Source organism: Lemur catta, chromosome 5 (genome assembly GCF_020740605.2).
Source record: "Lemur catta isolate mLemCat1 chromosome 5, mLemCat1.pri, whole genome shotgun sequence".
NCBI classification, from domain to species: Eukaryota; Metazoa; Chordata; class Mammalia; order Primates; family Lemuridae; genus Lemur; species Lemur catta.
In genome coordinates, this window is record NC_059132.1 from 37,140,613 (window position 1) to 37,166,728 (window position 26,116).

The window sequence follows — 26,116 nt, forward strand, 5'->3', positions numbered from 1 at the left end:
TTGGAGGTCCAGACAGGCGAGGCGTGGGAGGCAGCTGGCGCAGGGTAAGCCTGAGAAGGATCCCGAAGTGCAGCTGGTTTACACTGGACAGGCCGGGGTCCCTGGGCCTGGCAGCGGGAGAATCAGACGGGGAGCTCGGCCTTCGCCCTTGCCAGGGGCAGCTTCGCTGGGCTTCAGCGTGTTCATCTGCGAGATGAGGAGAGTGATGCCTGCCTGTCAGGCTAGTGTGGGCGCAAGCCTGCAAAGGAAAAAAAAAAAAAAAAAAAAAAAAAAAAGCTTTGCAGAGGGATGGGGGAGGAAATCTATATTTTCACAGTATTAGCATATGGAAAAATACCCCCTTTTATTTTATTTTTTTAAACAAGTTCTCGCTCTGTTGCCCCTGCTAGAGTGCAGTGGCATTATTATAGATCACTGCAACCTCAAACTCCTGGGCTCAACTGATGCTCCTGCCTCAGCCTCCTGAGTAGCCAGGGCTACACCACTCCTGGCAAGTTTTTCTACTTTTTGTAGAGACAGGGTTTCACTTTTGCCCAGGCTGGGCTTGAACTCCTGACCTCAAGCAATCCTTCCACCTCGGCCTCCCAAAGTGCTAGGATTACAGGCATGAGCCACCATGCCCACCCCCTTTTTATTTTTAAATAAAAAACATTATGTACCAAGTACTGTTCTAGGTAGTGATATAGATGTGAACAAATCAGCCAATAATTCCTGCCGACATTCTCATAGGAGGCTGTTGTTCCAGTGGTCTGGCCCAAGAATCCAGGCAGTAAACACAGGCACGAAGCACTGACTGCTTAGGCATGTGATCCGTGCCACTGTCCATGCCTATGTGCCTACTGCTAAATTTTTCTAAAACACACATCTGATCATGTTGCTTAGCTGCCAAGGCACCTTCAGTGCCTATGAGATAAAGGCCTTCTTCAGGAGCTGGCCCTAGCCTACTTTTCCAGTTGCACCTCCCCATCCCTCCCCCCAAATTTCAGGAACACCTCACCCCTCCGTGTACATACCTCTGCTCTGCGTATTATTTAGAGCGCTGAGTTCAGTATTAGACATGAGATGGCGCCAGAACTGTACTTAAGGCTTGCTCTACCACCACTGAATACTGGCCTGTTAATTGGCTTGGTTATTGGAACTTTTAGAAAGCCCCTTAGCATTTGCTTTATAAGCAGCCTATGTATTTTTAATACAACTCTCAATGAATTTTATGTATTGAATTAATTTCCCACATATAAAAAGGAAGAGGAGTATTGTATTAATAAAACTTACTACCCAGAATGTTTCAGTACCATCATCTTCTCCTTGGAGGGCAAGCCATACAATTTTACTCAGAACCTGGTTAAGGGTCTGAATTCACTCACAGTCTCTTCCTACAATGTTGCTACTGGGATGTTTTAGGTAATTTGGCTAAGGACGTAGATATTAATATTTCCTTTTCTTGGATGGGCTCTGATTTTCCATAAGCCAAGAAATAGAATTCAGTCAGAAGGATTTTTGTTTCAAAAGTCACATTTATTTTCTATCCAAGCTAGTATTAGGTAAAAATCAGATATTACTTGCTGTGGTTTCTCAGCGATTTTTTCTTTATTTCAAATGTATGAGATTGCAGACCCCTCCCTTCTTAGAAGGGGCTGTGAAATGGAGTAGCATACAGAAGTAAAATAGAGATGTGACCCGGTCTCTGCTGGCAGAGTGTAAGAGGACATGACATCCTTTATAGATGAGTTTCCTACAAAGGTAAGCTATTTGGGTGGGGAAAATCTTAGAACAATAGAAGTATTTATTTTGTCACCTCATCTTTTAAGATTTATATTTGTAGCCAGGTAATGTAATGTCTACAATAACCTAGTTGTATACATCAAGCTGTGTTTTTCCACATGAAGAAAAGACTGTCACAAGCGAATGGCCAAGAGTCTTGTTGGGTTTTCCTGGGATCTTCTAGCCCAAGGCGAATCACTGGGCTCTGAGAGTTCCCTTTAGGAGTATCTTCTGTAGAGTTTTGTCTTTCCATCTCTCAGCCTCAGTTTCTTCATCTATAAAGTGTTGCTCATAATCCCTCCTTCACGGAGTTGTGAGAATTCAATAGATCCTGTGTGTAAAAGGGCTTTGAAAGCTGTGATGCTTGGGGAAGGATAAACACAGCTCCTGTTAGATCACACAACATCTTTGGGTGGTGTGGATGTGGCACTCCTTTTTCCTGGGCTGTTCAAACCTTGCCAGGTTGTGTGGCTTGGTGAGTTGAACTTTATTGGATTCCAGCCCCACTTACCCACCTTGGGCAGGTTCCCTAGGGCACAATCTGCAGCCCTGTGGGTCAAGTCCAAGTTCATACAGAGGAGACTTCCCTGACTGCCTCTCCCATGCACACACCCTGTGTCTCTACCTAACTGAAGCTGTCAGTACTTTCAAAGCAAAAGATAATTGCACCCCTCTGTGCCCTTGCACATGTGGGTCCCTCTGGCTTGCAAGTGCCTTCCCTTACTCTAGGTGCTCTTGGTGTACTTCTCTTGGGTCATTAAGACCGTCCTTTACCGAGACTTCCTGATTTGAGCACTTCTCCCTTTGTGTCCCCTCCACCCCCATCTGAGCAGAAACCTCTATCCTAGCCATGATGCAGTTGTCTATTCTGTTCTGCCTCTTCTGCTAGCTTTGGACACAGATGAATCAACAGACCCAGGGAATGGACCATCTTGAATCCTAGGTAAGCATGTGAGCTTGTTAACCCAGCATAGCTCCTTGTGAAGTATAGTCACTCTGTGAATAAATTGCGACTATGGAGCTGCTGAAGGCCAGAGTGCATGACTCATTCACCTGCTGGAGCCTGGTTTGCACCGTTCCCAAGGCCTGACTGATGAGTGCTGGTAAGTTTCTGTTGACTGATATATTAACTGTGTGTAATAGTTCCCTTCCTGCCCTGGCCCTGAAACAAGGCCATGGAGATGAGGGGATTCAGGGGAGCGTTGCAGGGGAAGGGCAGTTGGTAGATAGACAGGATGTTCCAGCAGCAGAGGAGGGGAATGCAGGGATTGTCTTTTAAATTTAATTGTTTTCTGTACCTGAAATACGTATATTTCTTATCCTTGTGAAAAATAAAAATATTGCAGATTAGGCTAATGTTCCACCTTTGCAGAGGTATCTGTTGTTCTAAGTGAATCAATCTCTGCATGTGGTTTATATGTGTGTCTATTAGTGTACATGCTAGCTGCAGTGCCAAGAAAGGTTCCAAATCTCAGTTGCTTAACACAAAAATATTTATTTCTCACTCTTTGTACACTGTGATGTGGTTGGGAGGTGACTGGACAACTGTCCCAGAAGGTGTCTCAAGGCCTGAGCTCAAAGGACTTATGACTCAGTCAAGTTCTTGTCCCCTGCTTCTAGCCTGTGAGAGGAAGATTGAGTGGGATGTTTTAGGGGCTTGGCTTGAGGTAGCATATGCAAACTCCTTCCATATTCCAATGGCCAGGACTCACTCACATGGTCTTAAAGTAACCACAAAGGAGCCTGGGAAATGTAGTCTTCTTATATGAGGGGGATTTGTGAGCATCTAGCAGATCTTGCCCCATAGTCATATGTATCAATAGATTATATATTGTATTATCATGATGGCATGAATATGTAATAGAATAAAAGTGTTTGGATTTTGGATATATATCATTTTGGCTCTACAGTAGGTAGGGCTTGCTGATGGGTGGGTAGACATGAGGGGTAAGGGACAAAAAAACCAAAGAGGATTCCTGAGTTTTGGCATGCGTGACGTAGGGGTTTACTGGATACTGGACAGACAGGGAAGGGAGTGGGGGGAGGAGTTCTATGTTTGCATTGTTAAGTTTGAGGTGCCTGCTAGATATCCAGGCAGAAGGGTCTGTAAGTCAGAGGAGAGGACAGGGACGTAGCTGTGCATTTGGGAGGCATGGGCATGCAGAAAATATTTAATGCCGTGAGACTGAGGGTGAAAGTGCAGGTAGAGAAGCATGGAGAGCCTCACTGTGAGTCCTGGGGCACACCAGTGTTAGAGATGGAGCAGAGGCAGAGTATAGGAAGTGGCAGAGAAAGGGCATCCCGTTAGGTAGATGGAAACCCAGGTAAAAGCGATGACATGCATGTCTGAGAAGAGAGGATTTCAAGAAGAGAAGATGGGGCCACTTTGTGCTAAAGACCACTCAGAAAATGAGCAAGAGAGTGACCAAGGAGAGACCATTCTATAATATTTGGCACCTTGAAGGTTGCGGATAATCTTAGTGGAACCAGTGTTTTTCAGGTGCTGGGAACAAAAGCCAGTTGGATGAGTTCTGGGAGAAAAGGAGTTCAGGAAGTGGAGGCATCAAGTATAGACGCTTTTTTATGATAAAGGAGAATGAGATGAAAGTATACGCAGGGTATTAACAATGGGGGTCTCTGAGGTGTGGGAATAGGCTCATTCTGGAAAGTCTGTATTTTTCTCTAGTTTGCGTCCGCTGAAAGCTCTGTGCTCTATTACCATATTGGTCAGCTAGGAGCTGGAGATACATTTTGTTGAAAGAACAGAACTAGTGAGTCTTGTAGACTGCTGAGGGGCACTGTGTGTGTTTTGGGGCATGCCCTCAACGTTTGGAGAGGCAGTTTATAACCCTGTGTTAGGCTTTACTCCCTGCTTGTGCAAAGCCTCCTGGTTAGCCACAGGGGAGCAGTCAGGGCCTCATCAGGTCTTTCCTGGCACACTTGCAGCCCTGAGTAAGCACATTATCCTGTACATGCGCAGTGTGGACAGTTCATTCCAAGATTTTGCTTTATTTTCCTGTTTTTAGAGACAGGGTCTTGCTCTGTTGCCCAGGCTGAAGTGCAGTGGCCAGACACAGCTCACTGCAACCTCGAACTCCAGGGCTCAAGTGATCCTCAGACTTCTGAGTAGCTGGGAGTACAGGTGCACACCACCACATCCAGCTAATTTTTTTTTTTAATTTTTTTATTGAGACAACATCTCACTGTGCTGCCCAAGCTGGTCTTAAACTCTTAGCCTCAAGTGATTGTCCCAGTTTGGCCTCCCAAAGTACTGGGATTACAGGCATGAACCACTGTGTCCAGCCACCTCTTCATTCTTTACCTTAAAACTTTGAGTGCAAATGTTTCAGAATGCAGAAATTTTAGGTTTCAGAAAGGTAGTATGTATTTTATTATGTATCTCTCCTTTGCCAGCGCTGGAGCTGTAATTATGCGCCTTAACACATTTGCAGCAGGGCACAGAAATATTTACTTTAAATGGGATTTACTATATACTTGTTAGATCAGAAGAGGGTTAGAGTAGGGAAATGTTTAGAGATGGAAAAGACAAGATTTGATCTAAAGTAATAGCTAGGCCAGGCACGGTGGCTCACGCCTGTAATCCTAGCACTCTGGGAGGCCGAGGTGGGAGGATTGTTTGAGCTCAGGAGTTTGAGACCAGCCTGAGCAAGAGCGAGACCCCATCTCTACCAAAAATAGAAAGAAATCATATGGACAACTAAAAATATATATAGAAAAATGAGCGGGGCATGGTGGCACATGCCTGTAGTCCCAGCTACTTGGGAGGCTGAGGCAGGAGGATTGCTTGAGCCCAGGAGTTTGAGGTTGTTGTGAGCTAACCTGACACCACGGCACTCTAGCTCAGGCAACAGAGTGAGACTCTGTCTCAGAAAAAAAAAAAAAAAAAGTAACAGCTAGTTGATATAACAACCATTTATATAGTCATTATTTTGTCAACTTCCTAATGTTTTTATGAGACTATCAAAAAGTGATGATGCTTATTTTTCTGCTCAGTTAAGTAAGGCATCCCCAGGAGCTGATATTGCTGCTTCTTGCTCACATTGGGCTGTTTCTTTGATTCAGGCTTCCACTGTTCAAGGTGTCATTTTCACTCCCAGTATCTTATCTAAGGAGGTATGCAAAGTTAATGCCATCAAGAACAATAATACTAGTGTATTTCTTTGCTCCATTGACAACAAGTGGATACTTGCTACTTTAGAAATTCCAGATCAGGCCAGGCATGGTGGTTCATGCCTATAATCCCAGTGCTTTGGGAGGCTGAGATGGGAGAATGGTTTGAAGGCAGGAGTTTGAGAAATTACAGATCAGTGTCTGAAGGTGATTTGGGGGCTGTCTCTACTTTCTCAGGGAAGAGAGGGGCCCAGCTTTGAAAGGATGAGAAAGAAAAGTTCACAGAGGCCCCTGAGAAAATAAGCTCAAGATCTATTGACACGTCCCTTAGAAGGAGGATATCCTGGAAGGATCAAGTGTGTCTGTCCAGGCAGAAGCTGCTCACATAGAAGATGCTACCATTTTAAAGAAGATATCATGGTTCCATCATGAGTGCATCTAGGAAAATACTGTGTCCATCCCTATCTCCAAAGTCTTCCAGGGCTTAAAGATCATGAGGTTCGGAGAGATTCAGCCCCATGTCTAGGATGAAGAAGAGGTCATTGGTTAGAACTTGGTACATAAATAATACAGAAGAGATGCATAAGACTGTGACTGGGTTTGGGAGATGCACAAAGTTGAGGGTAAGAATAGGAATCAGTGCCAGTCCTGGAGGATGGAGGAGCATGTGGATGGCCAGGTGTGGAGAGGTCCAGGAGAATAAGGGTGACAGCAGTATTTGTAATTTCTTCTGAGCCAAGGTACCAAGAAGTCAAGTAAGGACTAGGAACTGCAAGGAGTTAAGCAACTGAGCAGCTCTGAAGGTGCTCATCCTACCTTACTCTTCTCCATACAGAAGACAGCCAGTTACCCTAGTCAAAGACAGAACCTGCCAGAGCCTATATTTGAACACTAAGTTCTATGTGACAAGAAGAATTAGATATAATAAAGTGGACAGAACCCCAGGACACTTAGTAACGACATAAAATGGCTTTATAGCTACACTTATTTCTAATGATCTCAAGTTGGGAGAAAAATGCAATAGCCTCTCCTGGAGCATGGAGAGCCCCTCCTTGGGGGTTGATCTGAACACAGCTTGGAGATGTGGCAGAGGGTAGGGAAGATGATGACGTATTTCTACAGTTCCTAATACATGCCCAGTTCTCTAAGTGTGCTTGCTGGATCTTATTGAAGATTATGTTTAGCTTCATAAGCTTTATTTCTCCTCTTCCAATCTGTAGACCTTTTTGTCCCTCTTTTCTACGTCTTTGTTATCTCATGTTATTGCTTTAGGTAGGATTTCTATTATAGTATGATGTTGAGTAGAATGGGTGAGGGGGGCATCTTACCTTATTCCTGATCTTAGGGGGAAGTCTTCTAGTTTGTGCTCATTAATAACTATATTAGCTGTAGGAGTTTTGTAGATGTTCTTTATCAAGTTGAGGAAGTACTTCCCTATTGCTTGTTTGTTAATATTTTTTTTAATCATGAATGGGTGATGTATTTTGTCAAATGCCTTTTCTGCGTATATCACTATAATTACATGATTTTTTGCTAGAATATTGATACAGATTACATTAATTGATTTTCAAATGTTGACCAGCTTTGTATACCTGGAATAAATCCCAATTGGAGTTGGCATATAAGTCTTTTTGTACATTGTTTGATTCAATTTGCTAATATTTTGCTGATAGTTTTTGCATCTATATTTTTGAGAAATAATGTTATGTAACCTTTCTTTTTTGTAATGTCTTTATTGGGTTTTAATATGAGAATAATTCTGTCTCAAAACTTCTGCCAATAGAATGAACTAGAAAGTTCCCTCTGCTTTATTTTTTGGAAGAAGTTGTAGAGAGTTGATGTCATCTGTTCCTTAAATGTTTAATAGACTTCATCAGTGAAACCATCTGGGCCTGGCCACTTTTTGGAACATTATTAATTATTGTATCAATTTCTTTAATAGATATAGGCTCGCTCAGATAATCTATTTTTCCCTTGTGAGTTTTGGTAGTATATGTTTTTCAAAGAATCAGTCCATTTTACCTTACTTATGAAATTTGTGGGCTTAGAGATGTTTATAATGTTCATTTATTATCCTTTTAATGTCTATGACGTCCATAGTGAGAACCCTTTTTTAAATTTCTATCTAGAGGTTTATCTATCTTACTGACTTTTTCAGAGAACAGGCTTTTGGTTTTGTTGATTTTCTCTGATGATTTTCTGTTTTCAATTTCATTGATTTCTGCTCTAATTTTTACTATTTCTTTTCTTCTCTTCACCTTCACTTCCATTGCTCTTCTTTCTCTAGTATACTAAGAAATACTCTTTAGTATACTAAGGTGGAAGCTTAGATTATTGACTTTATATTTTTTCATTCATATGCATTATATGCTAAAAATTCACTCTAAACGTTGCTTTTGCTGCATCTCAAACATTTTGTTAATTGCATTTTATTTTCATTTAGTTCACATTCTTTTCAAATTTTTCTTGAGACGTCTTTCACCCAATGTGTTGTTGTCTAATCTCTATGTATTTTGGGATTTTCCAGCTATTTTTTAAATATTGATTTGCACTTTAATTGTGATCTGAGAGGACTGTGGTCTGATTTCTATTCCTTAAAAATTGTTAAAGTGTGTATTATGACCCACAGTGTGTTTATCTTGATGAATTTTCTGGGTGATCTTGAGAAGAATGTATATTCTGTATTGGTTGTGAAGTATTCTAAACTGTCAATTAGATCCACTTGATTAATGGCATTTCTCAGATATATTCTTAATTGATTATTTGTCTTCTGGACATGTTAATTACTAATAGGAAAATATTGGAGTATCCAATTACTTTAGTGGATTTGTTGATATCTCCTTGCATTTCTATCAGTTTTTCTTTCATTTTTGTGAGTTATACCTCAGGAGCCCCACAGGTTCTCATTGTGATGATCAGAGAAAGAAAATCCTTTTTGGTTTGGGCAGAGGGTGGGAAAAGTAATCATTTTATAATACACTCAGAGAATTGTTCATAACTAAGGCCTGCCCTCCCAGGGATACTATCTTATCAGAACCTTCGCTATACTTGGGGAACAGCAATTAGGAAAATAGAGCCCCTCCTGCTTTCTGATCTCTCATTAAGGGGAGAAAAAAAGGCCAAGAAACACTTTTGAAGGTGAACACCCAGGGAATCAGGCCCATAAACAATAGAGATTTCATTATAAGATTATGGAGTGTTTCCCTTTTGTAACACCTCACCACCACCACAGACAGTGCTCTAGTATAACACTGTGACAGAGAGCTGTAAGGCACAGGCTGTACTGAGGAAATTCTTGTGAAAAATTAAAGACAACAGAGAAGAGAGAGAAAAAAAAAAAAAAAAAAACCAAACCCAAAAAGAAACTAAAGGAAACTGAAACCTCTGGCACCTATAGCTGCAGCAAACAAAGCTCAGTTCTTTGTGAGTTTAACATGAAACTTCTCTAAAAGCCTAATTTCTTTGTTTCCATCACCTGATACATCATATCTAACTTTCAATAAAAAATTGCAAGACATACTAAAAGGCAAGTAAAAGCACAATCTGAAGAGTGGCATCAGACCCAAAATCAGATATGGCAGAAATTTTAGAATTACAAGAATATAAATTTAAAATAAATTCTGTGCCTAGGCTGATGTCTATAAGAGTTTTCCCAGCATTTTCTTCTAGAATTCTTAAGGTCTCACACCTCAGATTTAAGTCTGTTATCTATCATGAGTTGATTTTTGTGAGAGGTGGGGATCCAGTTTCAATGTTCTGCATGTGGTTATCCAATTTTCCCAGCACCATTTATTGAATAGAGGGTCTTTTCCCCAATGTATATTTTTGTCTGCTTTGTTGAAAATTATATGACAATATGAGGATGGTTTTATATCTGGCTTCTCAGTCCCATTCCAAAGGTCTATATTTCTGTTCTTGTGCCAGTACCATGTTGTTTTGGTTACTATAGCCTTGTAGTAAAGCTTGAAGTCTGATAGACTGATGCCTCCAAATTTGTTCTTTTTGCTTAAGATTGCTTTGGCTATATGAGGTTTTTTCTGGTTCCATACAAATGATAGAATTATTTTTTCTAGATCTGTAAAGAATGCTATTTTGATAGGGATTGCATTAATTCTGTAGATCAAGTAGTATGGACATATTGATTCTGCCAATCCATGATCATGGTAGGGTTTTCCATCTGTTTACATCTTATACGATTTCTTTTCTCAGTGTTTCATAGTCCTCCCTATATATGTCTCTCACCTCCTTTGTTAAATACATTCCCAAATATTTAATTTTCTTTGATGCTATTGTGAAAGGTGCTGCGTCTTTGATTTTATATTCAGCTTGACTGTTGTAGGCATATATGAATGCCACTGATTTGTGTGCATTAATTTTGTATCCTGAGACTTTACTGAATTCATTTGTCAATTATGAAGAAGACACCCAAAGCAACCACAGCAACAACAAAAATAAATAAATGGGACCTGATAAAATTAAAAAGCTTCTGCATAGCCAAGGAAACTCTCATTAGAGTGAACAGATAACCTACAGAATGGGAGAAAATATTTGCATTCTACACATCTGATAAAAGGCTGATAACAAGAATCTATATAGAACTTAAGAAAATCAACAAGAAAACATAAAACAACCCCATTAATAAATGGGCAAAGGACATGAACAGAAACTTTTCAAAAGAAGACAGAATAATGGCCATCAAACATATATAAAAGTGCTCAACATCTCTAATCATTAGGGAAATGCAAATCAAAACCACAATGAGATATCACCTAACTCCAGTGAGAATGACCTTTATTAAAAAGTCCCAAAACAACAAATGCTGGTGTGGATGTAGAGAGACTGGAACACTCTTACACTGCTGGTGGGACTGCAAATTAGTACAACCCCTGTGGAAAGTAATTTGGAGATATCTCAAAGAGCTAAAAATAGAAATACCAATTGATTCAGCAGTCCCACTACTGTGCATCTACCCAAAGGAAAAAAAGACATTCCATAATAAAGACATCTGCACTGCAATGTTTATGGCAGCACAGTTCACAATTGCAAAGATGTGGAAACAACCCAAGTGCCGATCAGTACATGAGTGGATTAATAAAATGCAGTATATATATGCCAGGGAATACTACAAAAAACAATGGTGAACTAGCACCTCTTATATTATCCTGGACAGAGCTCAAGCCCATCCTTCAAAGTGATGTATCACAAGAACTGAAAAACAAGCACCACGTGTACTCGCCATCAAATTGGTACTAACTGATCAACACTAAGGTGCTTACATGGTAGTAATATTCATTTGGTGCCAATCAGGTGGAAGGGAGTGATGGGGGTGGGTAAACTCACAACTAATGGATGTGGAGTGCACTGTATGGGGGAAGGGCATGCTTGTAGCCTGGGCTTGTTTGAGGCAAAGGCATTATATGTAACCAAAATGTTTTTACCCCCATAATATTCTGAAATTAAAAAAAATGTAAAATAACTATGATTAATATGTTAAAGGCTCTAATCGAAAAAAGACGACATGAGAAAAACAGATGGGCAATATAAGGAAAGATGAGAACTCTAAGCAAGAATCAAAAGGAAATGCTAGAAATCAAAAACACTGTAACAGCTGGGCATGGTGGCTCATGCCTGTAATCTCAGCACTTTGGGAGGCTGAGATGGGAGAATTGCTTGAGGTCAGGAGTTCAAGACCAGCGTGGGCAACATAGTGAGATCCCGTTTTTATAAAAAATTAGAAAAATTAGCTGGGCATAGTGGCATGTACCTGTAGTCCTAGCTACCTGGGAGGCTGAGGCAGGAGGATCTCTTGAGCCCAGGAGTTTGAGACTACAGTGAGCTATGATCACACCATTGTACTGCAGCCCAGTGACAGAGCAAGAACCTGTCTCTTAAAACAAACAAACAAACAAACAAACAAACCCCCCAAAACTAAAACACTATACAGAAATAAAGAATTAAGTAGTTCTGCAATAGACTGGTCAAGAGTGAAAAAAAATCAGTGAGCTTGAAGACATATCAATAGAAACTTTCTAAACTAAAATGCAAATAGGCAAAAAAGAATAAAAAAACCCCATAAAATCCAAGAACTGTGGGATGGTTTCAAAAGATGTAACACATATGTAATTGGAGTGTCAGAATGAGAAGAAAAAGAGAATGAAGCAGAAGAAATATCTGAAGTAATGATGACTGCAAATTTACCAAAATTATTGATAGACACCAAACTGTAGATCCAGGAAACTCAAAGAACACCAAACAGGATAATACCAAATACTCTATACTAGGCACGTCATATTCAAAGTTCAGAAAACCAAAGTTGAAGAAAAAAATCTTGAAAGAAGCCAGGGAGGAAAAAACCCAAACAATGTGTTACCTATAGAGGAAAAACAATGAGAATTGCATTCACTTCTTGGCAGACACCGTGCACACAAGAAGAAAATGGAGTTAAATATATAGTGTTAAAAGAAAAACATACAAACCTAGAATTGTGTATCTGATAAAATTATCCTTCAAAAATAAAGGAGAAACCAAGACTTTCTTAGACAAAAAAGAACTCAACTATCTACTTATAAATGGTATATATATGTATATATAAATTGCATAGTACATACACTATGTAAAATATAGCATGTTTATATAAATTATAAAAGAATATAACAAAATATAATGAAAATATATATACATATTTTATATATCTCTTAATGATTACCCTATTGCATATACATACAATCATGTATTGACTTATTGCAATCTAATATAGATTAGTTTTTTTACCACTTTCCACAATGCACACACATTGTTACTGTTTTGATATAGTTCACTTACATATTATGAATCTCATAAATATGTTTTTATTATTATTACTTGAAGTCAATATTGTTTTATATTTACTCACATATTTTCTAGAGCTCTTTATTCTTTCCTACATTTCTGTTCTTCCATCCTGATTCTATTTCCTTTAGCCTAAAGAAACTTCTTTAATATTTCCTATATGATGGTTCTGCCCAACATAAATTATATCACCTTTACTTTGTCAGAAAACTATTTTGCCTTCATTTTATATGTATCCAATTTTGTATTGCTTACCTATATTAAAATGTACTTGTAACTCAATGAATTTTGATAAACATATTCTTTCATATATTCAGTACCTTGATTAAGATATAAAATATTTCTGCTTTCCCAGAGAATTCCCTGTTGTCCCTTTATGTCAGTCTTCTCATGCAGAGGCAATGACTGACATGAAGATTTTGTAAAGGATAGATTTTTTTAAAATGATAGATCAGTTTTGTTCTTGGACTTTGTATTAGTGAAATCAAATAGTATGTCATATTTTGTGTCTAGCTTGTTTTGTTCCACATAAAGTTCCTGAGATTCATCTATGTTGTAGCATATACTGATAATTCTTTCCCTTTCATTGTCAAGTAGAATTCTATTGTGTGATTTTAACAGAGTTTATTTGTGTATTCTACACATAATGGACATTTCTTAGGTTTACAGTTTTGTAGCTCTTAGGAATAGAAGACTCTCTATATATGCCCGTATGGTGTTTTTTTGGTGAATAAATGTTTTTATTTCTCCTGGGTAAAATACAAGGAGTAAACTTGCTGGATCATAGAATAGGCATATGTTTAACTGTATGGGAAACTGACAATTTTCCAAAATGGTTGTACTATTTTAGTTGCTTATTTTTAAAATTTATTTATTTATTTTTTTTTTAATATATATATATATTTTTTATTTCAGCTCATCATGGGGGTACATAAGTTTAGGTTATATACATTTTCCATGTCCCACCCATCCCCGGATGGAGGTATGACTACATAAAATTTATTTTTAATTGACAAATAATAATTGTGTACTGTTTTAATACTGCCACCAGGAATGAATTAGATTTCTAGTTGCATCAACATTTGATGTTCTCGGTATTTTTCTTTTCATTTTTAATCATTCTAGTAAATACATAGTGGTATCTCATGGTGGCATTACATTGCATTTCTTATGACTAGTGATGTTGAGCACCTTTTCCTCTGCTTACTGAACATGTGAATATCTTCTTTATGAAGTGTACATTCAATTCTATTTTTATTGGACCCTTTGTCTTTTATTACTAAATTGTCAGTTCTTTCTATAGTCTGAACACATGCCTTTATATAAATATTTTATTTTAGTTCATGCTTACCTACTAATTTGTTTTGAAGATGAGATAATTTCTATTTTGATGTAATTTATCACTTTTTTTTTTGTTAGTGCTTATTGTGTCCTGTCCGAGAAAATTGTGTGTACTACAAGTTACAAATGAGTTCTGTTATGTGCTGTGGAAATGTTATAGTTTTGCTTTTATATTTTAGTTTTATGATCCATCTCAAATTAATTTCTGTGTATGGTGGGAGTTATGAGACATGGTTAATAACTTTTTATATTTATATCCAGTTGTTATAGCACCATTTATTGAAAAAATTTCTTTCCTCATTGTATTGTTCTGGATAAGACCAACAATACAATACTGAATCAAAGTGGTGGGAGTGGATATTTTAAATTTTCTTTCTTGATCTAAGGAGAAAAGCATTTAATATTTCACCATTGTACATGCTTTTGGCGATGTTTATTGGCGAGGAGTTCAAGACCAGCATGGGCAACATATGTTTATTTATTTATCTATTTATTTATAGTGATATCCTTTTTCATATTGAGGAATTTTTCTCCTTTGATCCTAGTCTGTTGGGAGTCATTTTTTTTCTTTAAATCACAAAAGGGTTGAATTATTTCAAATGCTTTATGCATCTTTTCAGGAGAACCTTTTTCATTATTACTATGTTTTTCTGGTTAATTACATTGATTTTCTAAAGTTAAACCAAGCCTGCATTTCTGGATAAACCATACTTGTGACTTGTTATATATCACTTTTAAGGAGTGATGGATTCTAGTTATTATTATTTTGTTAAGGATTTTTTTTCTTCTATGTTCACAAGGGACAGAAACCTCTAATAATTGTTCCTTAAATGTCATTGTCAGGTTTTGCATCAGTATTTTACAGGTCACAATACAAGATTTGAGAAGCGTTTTCTGAAAGATTGGTTGGTTTATTCAAGACTTTTGTCATTTTCATCTAAATAGTCATTTTTTACCACAAAAATTTTCATAATATTCCTTTTTATATCTATACCATTTTCTGTGTTATTTCTCAGTTTGGTCATTTGTGTTTTCGCTCTTTTTATCCATTTTTCTTAGGTGTTTATCAATTTTATTAATCTGTTTAAAGAACCAACTTAATGCTTTGTTTCCTTTTTCTATTATTGATTTCCATTTTTAATTTTTTATTTAGTTTCTTCTACTTACATTAATTCATTTTTCTTTTTCTAGCTTCTTAATCTAGAAGCATGGACACTATTTTATATCTTTCTTTTTCTTAGATAACCATTAAAAATTGTCACCATAACTAAATGGAGTGATAAGCCACATCTATCACACAAACTTTGACATTTCATTCAGTTTGAAATATTTTCTAATTGCTTTTGTGATTTTTTTCTTTAAAAGCTGTTATTTAGATGCATGTTCCTTACTCTTTAAATATTTGAAGGCTTTCTGGAAATCTTATAATTTCTGGCTAGTTTAATTCTGTACAGTTGGAGAATGTAATCTGTATAATTTTACTTCTTTTAAATGTATGGGAGAATTTTAATGGCCTAGCTTATGACTATCTTGGTAAATGTTTATGCAGTTAAAATGAATGCATAGTTGGAAGTTGTTAGATGTTGAGTGTTTTATAAATATCAGTTAGGTGAAATTGACTAATGTGTCATTTAAAACTTTGCTCTCCTAAGGCAATGAACAGAAACTTCTCAAAAGAAGACAGAATAATGGCCAGCGAACATATAAAAAAATGCTCAACATCTCTAATCATTAGAGAAATGCAAATCAAAACCACAAATGAGATATCAACTAACCCCAGTGAAATTGACCTCTATCAAAAAAATCCCAAAACAACAAATGCCAGCGAGGATGTGGAGAGACGGGAACGCTCTTACACTGCTGGTGGGACAGCAAATTGGTGCAACCGCTGTGGAAAAGAATCTGGAGATACCTCAAATAGCTAAAAATAGAAATACCATTCGATCCAGCAATAGCACTATTAGGCATCTACCCAAAAGAGCAAAAGACATTCTATAATAAAGATACCTGCACCCGAATGTTTATGGCAGCACAATTCACTATAGCAAGGATGTGGAAACAACCCAAGTGCCTGTCAATTCATGAGTGGATTATTAAAATTTGGTATATGTATACAATGGAATATTACTAAATTATAAGAAACGACAGTGATCTAGCACCTCTTATATTTTCCTGGATTGAGCTTGAGCCCATTATCCATAGTGAGGTATCACAAGATCAGAGGAATAGCCTCCACATGTACTCACCGTCAAATTGGCACTAACTAATCAACACTATGGTGCTCACACCGTAGTAATATTCTCCAGAGATTAAAGGGTTGGGGGGGCAAACTCACAACTAATGGTCACAGACACAGTGTGCATTGTAGAGGGGAAGGGCATGCCTCTAAACCTCGCTTGGGTGAGGCAAAGACATAAAATGTAACCAGAAGATATTTGCACTTCAGTGTTTATTGCAGCATTATTCACAATGGCTAAAATGTGGAATCAGCTTAAGTGTTTATCAAGGGATGAATGGATAAAAAAGATGTGTATGTACACAATGGAATATTTTTTAGCCATGAAAAAGAAGGAAATTTTGTCATTTGCAGAAACATGGATGGATCTGGAGGACATTATTTTAAGTGAAATAAACCGGGCACAGAAAGACAAATACTGCACTTTCACACTCACATATGGGACCTAAAAAAAATTGATCTCAAGGAGGTAGTGAATAGAATGGTGGCTACTAGAGATAGGTAAGGGTGGTGGGAAGGGTTAATGAAGAGGTGTTGGTGAAGGGGTAATTCTGTTAAATAGAAGGAAAAGGTTCTAGTGTTCAATAATGCAATAGGGCAACTATAGTTAACAATAATTTATTATATTTCAGAATAGCTAGGAGTTTTCAAATGTTCCCAGCATAAATCAATGATAAATGTTTCAGGTGAATCATGTCCCAAGTGCCCTGATTTGATCATTATGTGTTTTATGGTTGAATCAAAATATAACATGTACTCCATGAATATGTACAATTATTATGTATGAATAAAAAGTTTTTTTAAAAAGAGAACATTTTCAGGTTCAAGTCTGTAAACATGTTTATTATCTCCCATGAGATTAGAAGCTCCTAGTCTCTAGCTTGATTTGATTAATTACAATTCTGAAAATAAAACTTTTGAGGACAGATGCAGGATCAGTTGTGTGTGTCGGTGGTGATCAGAAAGAGAGACACGTTCTTTGGCATACCAGAAAGAGCTAAAGGCATTTGTGTCAGGATCTCAAGAGTGATCTCAGGGCTAAAGATCAAATTTGGTTATTGCCAGAGAAATAATAATTGAAGCTACAGGAGTAGATATAAGGACACAGAAATATGGTGCATACTAATAGCCAAAGGGGGAGACTGACAGGGAGTAATTGTGTCAATACCACTGAGGAAGGAAACTGGGGATTGAAAAATACCACTAGATTTAGTAACTAGATATCATTGATGAGTTTTCATATTTTAGTTTAGTAGCTTTAACAAAATATTTTAAGGGGATGAGGAATACATAGTTGTGAAAGTTTGAAACAGAGTCATCTGTAAAAGATGTCAAAAGGTAAAAGGGAGAAGACTAATTTGACTTGTCTAAAGACTATAAATGTCTGAACACATTTTTGGGAAGGAGGAAAAGGGCAGAAACCTTGACTTATTTCAATATACTCAAGCCCTGGCCTATACACATGCTTAATAAATGTTTATTGAATGTGAGTGTCTCAATTTAATCAACACCTAATCTACTAAATATAAGATATATTTAGCATGTAACAATTTTGATCACAGTGGTAATTTGTTCACTCTAACTAGGGCCATTCTTTAGAAAGAGGCATATACACATCTACTGGAAGTGGTTGAGGAGGTAAACATCCTGTCATAGGACTTGCTCTGAAAACCTGGACTTCTGTGACTCACCAAGGTCACCAGCATCAGAAATGTGGGCCAATAATTATGCATTGTAAAGGACCATTCAGCTGAAATGACAGCATTCAGCTGTCTCCAAATTATTAATGAATATTTTTTCTTTCAGTTAATGAAGAACTGTCCCAGACTTCTGACCGACAACACAGTCACAAGGATGGCTCTTCCCTGCCTCAGAGAGGAAAATGAACATGACTGGTGGGGACCTTCCAATGTCTGAAACACAATGAATTTAATTTCTACTGGTCAGCAGGCAATGGTAAACAGTTTAGCTAATTAAGTAGGTTGAGAAACTAGAACCACAGCAAAAATAGAAGACTAAGATACTTGTTCTGAACAATATTGAAATATGGTAGCCATTATGAAGAGGGCATCTGTGAGACTCAGCTGAAATAGAGAAAGTACCAAGAACGTAAGATTTTCTTGCGTCTATGGACTGCACGCATGATAACTTTCTTGCTTTTATTATGACTATTTCTACTCTGAAGGGAGTATTTTAAAAATAAAATCCTAAAACATCACTACATAGTCTCATGGAAGCACATATCATTCCGGTTTTAGAGGTGAAGAAACTCTGGTAGAGATCAACTGAATAGCAAAAACTGAACGCCTTGGGAAAAGCTCAGTAGATGCCCTATTTAAGTGTATTTCCATGTGTTCCTCTTGCAGTTCAGCAACTCTTAAATGACACCACTTAGGTGTCATTTTGTACCTGGGTTTGCTTCCCTCCTTTTCCCAACTGCTTTCACAAAGCATTGTCACAAACAACACACAAGCAGTGGAGTCTCTGAATACTAGGTATGGGTCACCGATGAATGTAGCTTTTAGCATGATATGACTTGGAAATGGGGAAAAGAAAGGGAACAGAATGTTCACAAAATTCCTGAGGACAATAATTCAAGTCTTTGCCTGTAAAACCAAAATACCAGGCTCTGCCCTTGTTAAGGGATTAGCACATTATAAATGGGCTGGAGGGAGCTAGCCAGGCCTTTTTTTGCCCTTCCACCACAGGAAGGCACAGTGTTTATCTCCTTTGGAAGGCACAGCAACAATATCAGGCTTTGCCTGTAAAACCAAAATACCAGGGAGCTATTTCTAAATACAGAAAGAAGTCAACAATTCATTAACAGAATTCTTCTCTTTCAATAGGAGCTCTAAAAAGCCAGCACAGATAATTGAAAATAAACATTTAAGTCAAGGTGGTAGTTAAAATGGATTATGGGCTGGGCACAGTGGCTCATGCCTGTGATCCTAGCACTCTAGGAGGCTGACACAGGAGGATCACTTGAGCTCAGGAATTCGAGGCCAGCCTGAGCAAGAGGGAGACCCTGTCTCTACAAAAATTAGAAAAATTAGCCATGCCTGGTGGCACACACCTGCAGTCCCAGCTACTTGGGAGGCTGAGGCAGGAGGATTGCTTAAGCCCAGGAGTTTGAGGTTGCAGTGAGCTGTGATGACACCACTGCACTCTCACTGGCGCAATAGAGGAAGACTCTTTCTCAAAAAATAAATAAATAGATTGAGGTGACTATTGTGCTTTCCATATTCTTCCAGTTTCCAATTAACATTATCCAAAGGTGTTAAATACTTTCTAAGCTTATGTCTGGTTACATTCCAGTCTTTGCACATGACTCTAACAGTCTATTGTAGGCACTCACTTTCTAAAACATAATAAATTTGGTCACCTCTAAGAGATGCACCAACTTTGGTAGTGACATACAGTCATACAAAAGATAGGGTGGATGACCCAAAGCAAGAATGCACCACCAGTGCTGGACATTTTTTGCTTCTTCCTCTCAGGCCCACCCTAAAATTTTTTATACCCATCCAGTGAGCAGTTGCCATTTCACTTCTTGCATAATATATATTTACTTATTGTTCAACTGAAGATGCTTGTTTCCGCAGTTGGTTGCACTTGATTACAATGAAAATGTCTGCTGGGGCTTTCAGATGGAGGTGATTCAGAACACCAGCGCTCATGCCATATGGAAGGAATAACAATATTCATTCAGTTCTGGGATGGATCTCTTTTTAGCTCCTGGTGGAAGTCAGCTTATATAAGAATGCTTTCTTTAACAGAAGGTGTGAAAGGACACATCGTATTCCCATCTCAGGCAGCTGCCAGCCAAATCTGTGGCTCAACAATCAGGGTTTGCTCTACCTTCCTTCAGAAACGGGCACTTCAGAGCTTGATTTTTGTCCCTGGTGGGTGCTGGTTCACCATCTTAGCTACTGTGGTAACAAATGAGCTGTAAATGTACATCTTATCAGCAATAAGCACAACCAAGTAGTTTAAAACAAGACCTGAGTATTTTTGTTGTTATTTTTCTTTTGCTATCAAATGATAGTAAAGAATTTCCAATGAAATTGACTAGATTTGTGAATGTTGTTAATATGTAGAAAAACATGTTAGTTTTCCCATGGAGGAACAAGTGCCAAGGGTTTCATTATAATCTGCTTGGAGGCACTGCTAAGACATCTGTCAAATCATTTACCAAGCACAGCCAAACCGCTACAGTCATGTCTTTGCTCTTTACATCTCATGCATCCAGTTTCAGATCACATTCAGGCCTGGACTACTTTGGTCATCTTCTCTGCTGCTGTCCGAACAAGCTGTCTCAGCCTCCACCTCAACCAGGCTGGCAGTGTCCTGACATGATCCTACATTTAGTTGTATCTTATTCTCCAAGGTCTTTCACCAGGGGCCACACTGTTTGTCTCACCTCAACAGTTCCTAATCTTATTTCTAATGTTTTAGTATCCTGAAAGAGTTCCCAAATAGAAATAATGTTTCTCCAACCGGAGACCTTCAATAAAATAATAGTGCTTTAAGTTTTGTCACATTGTCATTAATTATTCAATGAAAACTTACCCCCCCCAAAAAAAATTTTACAGAACTAACCCAAAGCTGTTAATATTATCTTTCCATATCTCTTGTTAATCATGTTGATAATTTAGCAATTTCATGTTTGGAACCTGCAAATCCATGACCACTCCACATCCTGAACCTATGTAAGTCAACAAAACAGGATAAATAAATAAATGTTCTGATTTGTTTATAAAAATTATGAGAATTTTTAAAGTGTGCTCATGAGACTCATGCTTTCTGACTTTATAATTAGTGTGCCAGTTAGAAGAGATCTCTGAGTTCATCAAAATTTAGGCAATGGCATATATCCTAACATTAGTGACAAACAGAACATAGCAGTAAACATGTCTTCAAAAATACCATCAAATGAATAATTACCATCAATAGAATTGGAAATTTTAAAATATTCTTTCCATTTTTCTTTCCATTTTCATTTTCTATTTTTTTATTCAGAGACCAGGGAAATGTCCAGAACTTTTCACTTTCTGAATTTTTCAAATCCACATTATAAAAGCTTATTAATTTAGTTTTCTATTTATTCTATCATTTGAGCTTTGGGAAGCCCAGTTTGTGAGATGAGATTTGGGAAGCCCAGTTTGTGAGATGAGATTTGGGAAGCCCAGTTTGTGAGATGAGATTATAACATCAAGAGAAACATTTTCTTTTTTTTAAGCCACCACTAACAGCTCACAGAGAAATATTTTCTAAGAAATACAAAATACTAAAAAAGACAGCCTTGCTGCTGTAGTCATGTGGGACTAATAATCAACATTGTTCTTAGTGGCTCTGTGGGTACTACATCTTGGTGGATATTCTAGATGCCTCTGGTGCCCCTAAACCCTGTCCTTACTATCTCAGATGAATAAACCTGAGCCCTAACTGAACACTCCACTTCCTAGTCCAAAGGCACTGTGAGGACAAACTTTCTTCCTGTCACTATCATTATTACTAGAAGTATGAAGGAAAATAGTTCTCAAAGCACCCTCAGAAGACCAACCTTTGCTGTAAATGTGAGTGCAATATCTACAACATTTCTGAAGATAAATATATTTACAGATTCACATTTGGTTCCATAGTATTTCTAAGGCTTGGCTTGATGAAATAGGCTTCTCCAGAGAGTTGTTATTTTTGTAATAATTATGGAGAAACTGAAAAAGGTATTTTTATAAGGTAAGAGATAATTTAGTGGAAAGAGCTCTCAAGGATGACAGTTATGCAAATATATTTAATGCACTTACTTTAAATGACTAGTGAAAAAATCCTATTTAACATTTTAAAAGAAATATATCCTGTTGGCCATTTGCTGTATAATATTTAAAGGAAAACTAATGTCATAATCTGATGTACCTTGGTGAAAGATTTACAATAAGCCATCTTTTCTTAATTAGGCTTGGATGCAGGCCCTCTGTGGAGTCTGGTTTGCCTAATGGCTCAGTAGACACAAAATAAGTATGGCATGAATCAGAGAAGAAAAATTCAGATGGTACAGCTAAAATACTTCCTGAAAACAAAACAAAAATTTCACAAAGAAAACAAGCAAAAATATGCCTTGGATGATTTGTAAAACCTGGAGTGGATTATTTACTCGGGCAGAACAAATCTGGAATGCTCAACATTAGGTTTATAAACTTTCAACTTTGCTTTCACCCCTTTAAATTGGCAATGTTGACAGTATCATCAAATTATAACACAGAGATGAAAACAGTTTTTTAAAATGCTACTTACCATAAAATACTATGACTTCTGATGGGAAATACCACTTGTGTTATTTTTTTCACTTAGGGCTAGGGTTAGGGTTAGGGTTAGGGTTAGGGTTAGGTTAAGGTTAGGGCTAGGCTTAGTATTAGGGTTAGTTTTAGTTCTAGTGTTAGGGTTAGGGTTAGGGTTAGTTTCAGTGGTAGTGTTAGGGTTAGAGTTGGGGTTAGGGTTAGTGGAAGGTTAGGGTTAGGATTAGGATTAGTATTAGGTCTAAGCCTAGGTTTAGTCCTAGGTCTAGTGTTAGTGTTAGGGTTACAGTCAGGGTTAGGATCAGGGCCAGGGTTAGGAATGGTGTTAGCTTTAGTAATATTGATAGGGTTAGGGTTAGCACTTGGGTTAGGGTTAGGGTAAGGACTAGGCTTATAGTGATGGTTAGACTTAGGACTCGTGTCAGGGTGAGGGTTAAGGTGAGGCTTAGGTTTAGTGTTAGGATTACAGTTAGGGTTAGGGCTAGATTTAGGATTATTGTTAGTGTTCGCCTTAGGGCTGTGGTTAGGATTAGTGTTAGGGCTAAGGCTTGGTTTAGGTCTAGGTTTAGGGTTAGGCTTAGGGCTAGGGTTATGGTTAGTTTTAGGGTTAGGGTTACGAATATGGCTAGGCTTAGGGTTAGGCCCAGGGTTAGGGTTAGCACAAGTTTAGGTTTAGTGCTAGGGTTAAGGTTAGGATTAGGGCTAGGGTTAGGGTTAGGGCTAGTTTTATGGTTAGGGCTAGGGTAGGGTTAGCACCTGGGCTAGGGTTAGGGCTAGATTTAGTGTCAGGCTTATGGCTAGTGTTAAGGTTAGGACAAGGGTTAGGGTTAGGGCTAGTGTTAGGGTTAGGTCTAGTGTTAGACTTAGGGCTAGGGTTAGTTTTAGGGCAAGCTTTAGGGTTAGGGTTATGACTAGGGTTAGGCACTAGGGTTAGCGTTAGTGTTCTGTTAGGGTTAAAGTCAGGGAGGCTTAGGGTTTGGGTTAGTGTTAGGGTTAAGACTAGATTATGGTTTTGGGTAGGTTTTGGGTTAGGTTTAGGATGAGGGCTAGATTTAGGGTTGTAGTTAAGGTTAGGGCTAGACTTTGGGTAAGGATTGGCATTAGGGCTAAGGCTAGGTCTAAGCCTAGGGCTAGGGTTAGCAGTGGGATTAAGGTTAGGGTTAGCACTAGGGTTAGGGTCTATGATGGGGTTTTGTTTAGGTCTACCTTTAGGGTTAGTGTTTGGCCTAGTGTTAGGGTTAAGGCTTGGGTTAGCTCAAGGGTTAGGTTTTGGGCTAGTGTTAGGGTTAGGGTTAGGGCTAGGGTTAAATTTAGGGCTAACTTTAGGCTTATGTTTAGGGCTAGCATTAGGGTTAGGGCTAGGGTAAGGGTTATGGCTAGAGTAGGGTTAGGGCTAGATTTAGTGTTCAGGTTAGGGTGAGTTTAGGGTTATGGTTATGGTTAGGGTTAGAATTAGGGTTAGGGCTAGTGTTATGATTAGGGCTAGAGTTAAGTTTATGGCTAGGGTTAGAGTTAGGGTTAGACAATGGTAGTGTTAGGGGTAAGGTAGGGTTAGGTTTACGGTTAGTGCTATGGTTAGGATTTTTGTTAAGCCTAAGGCTAGGTTTAAGGTTAGGGTTATGGTTAGGGCTACCATTAGGGTTAGGTTTATGGCCTGGGTTAGTGCCAGCTTTAGGGTTAGGGTTAGGGCTAGGGCTTGGGTTAATTTTAGTTTTACCGATGCTGTCAGAGTTAAGGTCAGGGTTAGAGTTAGTGCTAGGGTTAGGGATAGTGTTAGTGTTGGGTCAGCATTAGGGCTAGGTTTGGGATTATGGCTAGGGTTCGATTTAGGGCCAGCTTTATGATTAGGGGTACTTCTATGGTTAGGCTTAGGGCTAGGGCTAGGTTTCAGTCTAGGGTTAAGTTTAGGGCTGGGGTTAGGGCTAGGTTAGGGTTAAGGTTAGGGCTAATTTTGGCATTTGGGTAGGGTTAGGCTTAGGGCTATGTTTAGGGTTAGGGTTAGGGCTAGTGTTAGGGTTAGGGCTAGGGTGAGGGCCATGGTTAGGGTTTTGGTCATTGTTAGGATTAGTGTTAAGGCTAAGGATAGGTTTATGCCTAGGGTTAGGGTTGGGTTTATAGTTAGGTTTAATGTTAGGGGTAGAAGGCCGGGCACCGTGGCTCATGCCTGTAATCCTGGCACTCTGGGGTCCGAGGTGGGAGGATTGCTCAAGGTCAGGAGTTCAAGACCAGCCTGAGCAAGAGCAAGACCCTGTCTCTACTACAAATAGAAAGAAATGATCTGGACAGCTAAAAATATATAGAAAATATTAACTGGGCATGCCTTTATTCCCAGCTACTTGGGAGGCTGAGGCAGAAGGATTGGTTGATCCCAGAAGTTTGAGGTTGCTGTGAGCTAGGCTGACACTATGGGACTCTAGCCCAGGCAACAGAGCGAGACTCTGTCTCAAAAACTAAAAAAATAAAATAAAATAAAATAAAATAAAATAAAATAAAATAAAGTTAGGGCTAGGGTGAGGGTTGAGGCTAAGGTTAGGGTTAGGGTTAGGTTTAGGGCTTGTGTTAGGGTTATGTTTAGCCCTAGCCTTAGGTTTAGGGTTAAGGCTGGTGTTAGGGTTAGGGCTGGGTTTAGCGTTAGGGTTAGGATTAGTGCTAGCATTCAGGTTAGGGACAGGATTAGGTTTAGGGTTGGGGTTAGTGCTAGAGTTAGTGTTAGGGTCAGGGTTTGGGGTAGGGTTAGGGTTAGGTCTAGGGTTAGGATTAGGGCTTCAGTCAGGTTTAAGGTTAGGGTTATTGTTATGGTTAGGTTTAGTGTTAGGGTTAGTGTTAGGCTAAGACCTAGGTTTGGGTTAGGGCTAGGGATAGGGTTAGGATTATGGCTAGGGCTATGTTTAGGGTTAGGATTAGAGTTAGGCCAAGCATTAGGATTAGTGTTAGGGCTAAGGTAGGTTACCTTAGGGCTATGGTTAGTGTTAGGGCTAGGTTTAGGGTTTGGTTTTCAGCTAGTGTTATGGTAAGCGTTAATATTAGTGTTAGGGCTACCATTAGGTTTAGAATTTGGTCTATGGTTAGGGTTAGGTTTGGGGTTAGTGCTCGTGTTAGGGCTATGGCTAGGTTTAGCTTAAGAGCTAGGGATATGGTTTGGGTTAGGGATAGTGTTACGTTAGAGTAGAGGCTAGGGTTAGGGTTAGGTTTAGGTCTAGGTTAGGGTTATAGCTATGGTTAGGGTAGGGATAGTGTTAGGGCTAGTGTTAGGGTTAGGGTTAGGGTTAGGCTTAGGGCTACAGTTAGGATTAGTGTTAAGGTAAGGCAACATTTAGGCCTAGGGCTAGGGTTAGGGTTAGGGTTAGGTTTATGGTTAAGGTTAGGGGTAGGTTTACTATTTGTGTTAGCGCTAAGGCTAGGTTTAGGCTTAGGGCTAGGTTTAGGGTTCATTTTAGGGTTAGGGCTAGATCTAGGGTTAAGGTTATGTGTAGGGTTAGGTTTAGGGGTAGCTTTTTGTTTAGTTAGTGCTAGGGTTAGGGTTAGG

General features: G+C 38.6%; 1 long non-coding RNA gene across 1 annotated transcript; it reads left to right on the forward strand.

Moving 5' to 3' along the window:
* The first annotated feature begins 1,585 nt into the window (after positions 1-1,585).
* Positions 1,586-18,388, forward strand: LOC123638147. The gene is made up of 3 exons (XR_006735198.1): positions 1,586-1,740; positions 2,651-2,864; positions 18,104-18,388. It is a non-coding gene; the product is annotated as an uncharacterized LOC123638147 (long non-coding RNA).
* Positions 18,389-26,116: the final 7,728 nt, after the last annotated feature.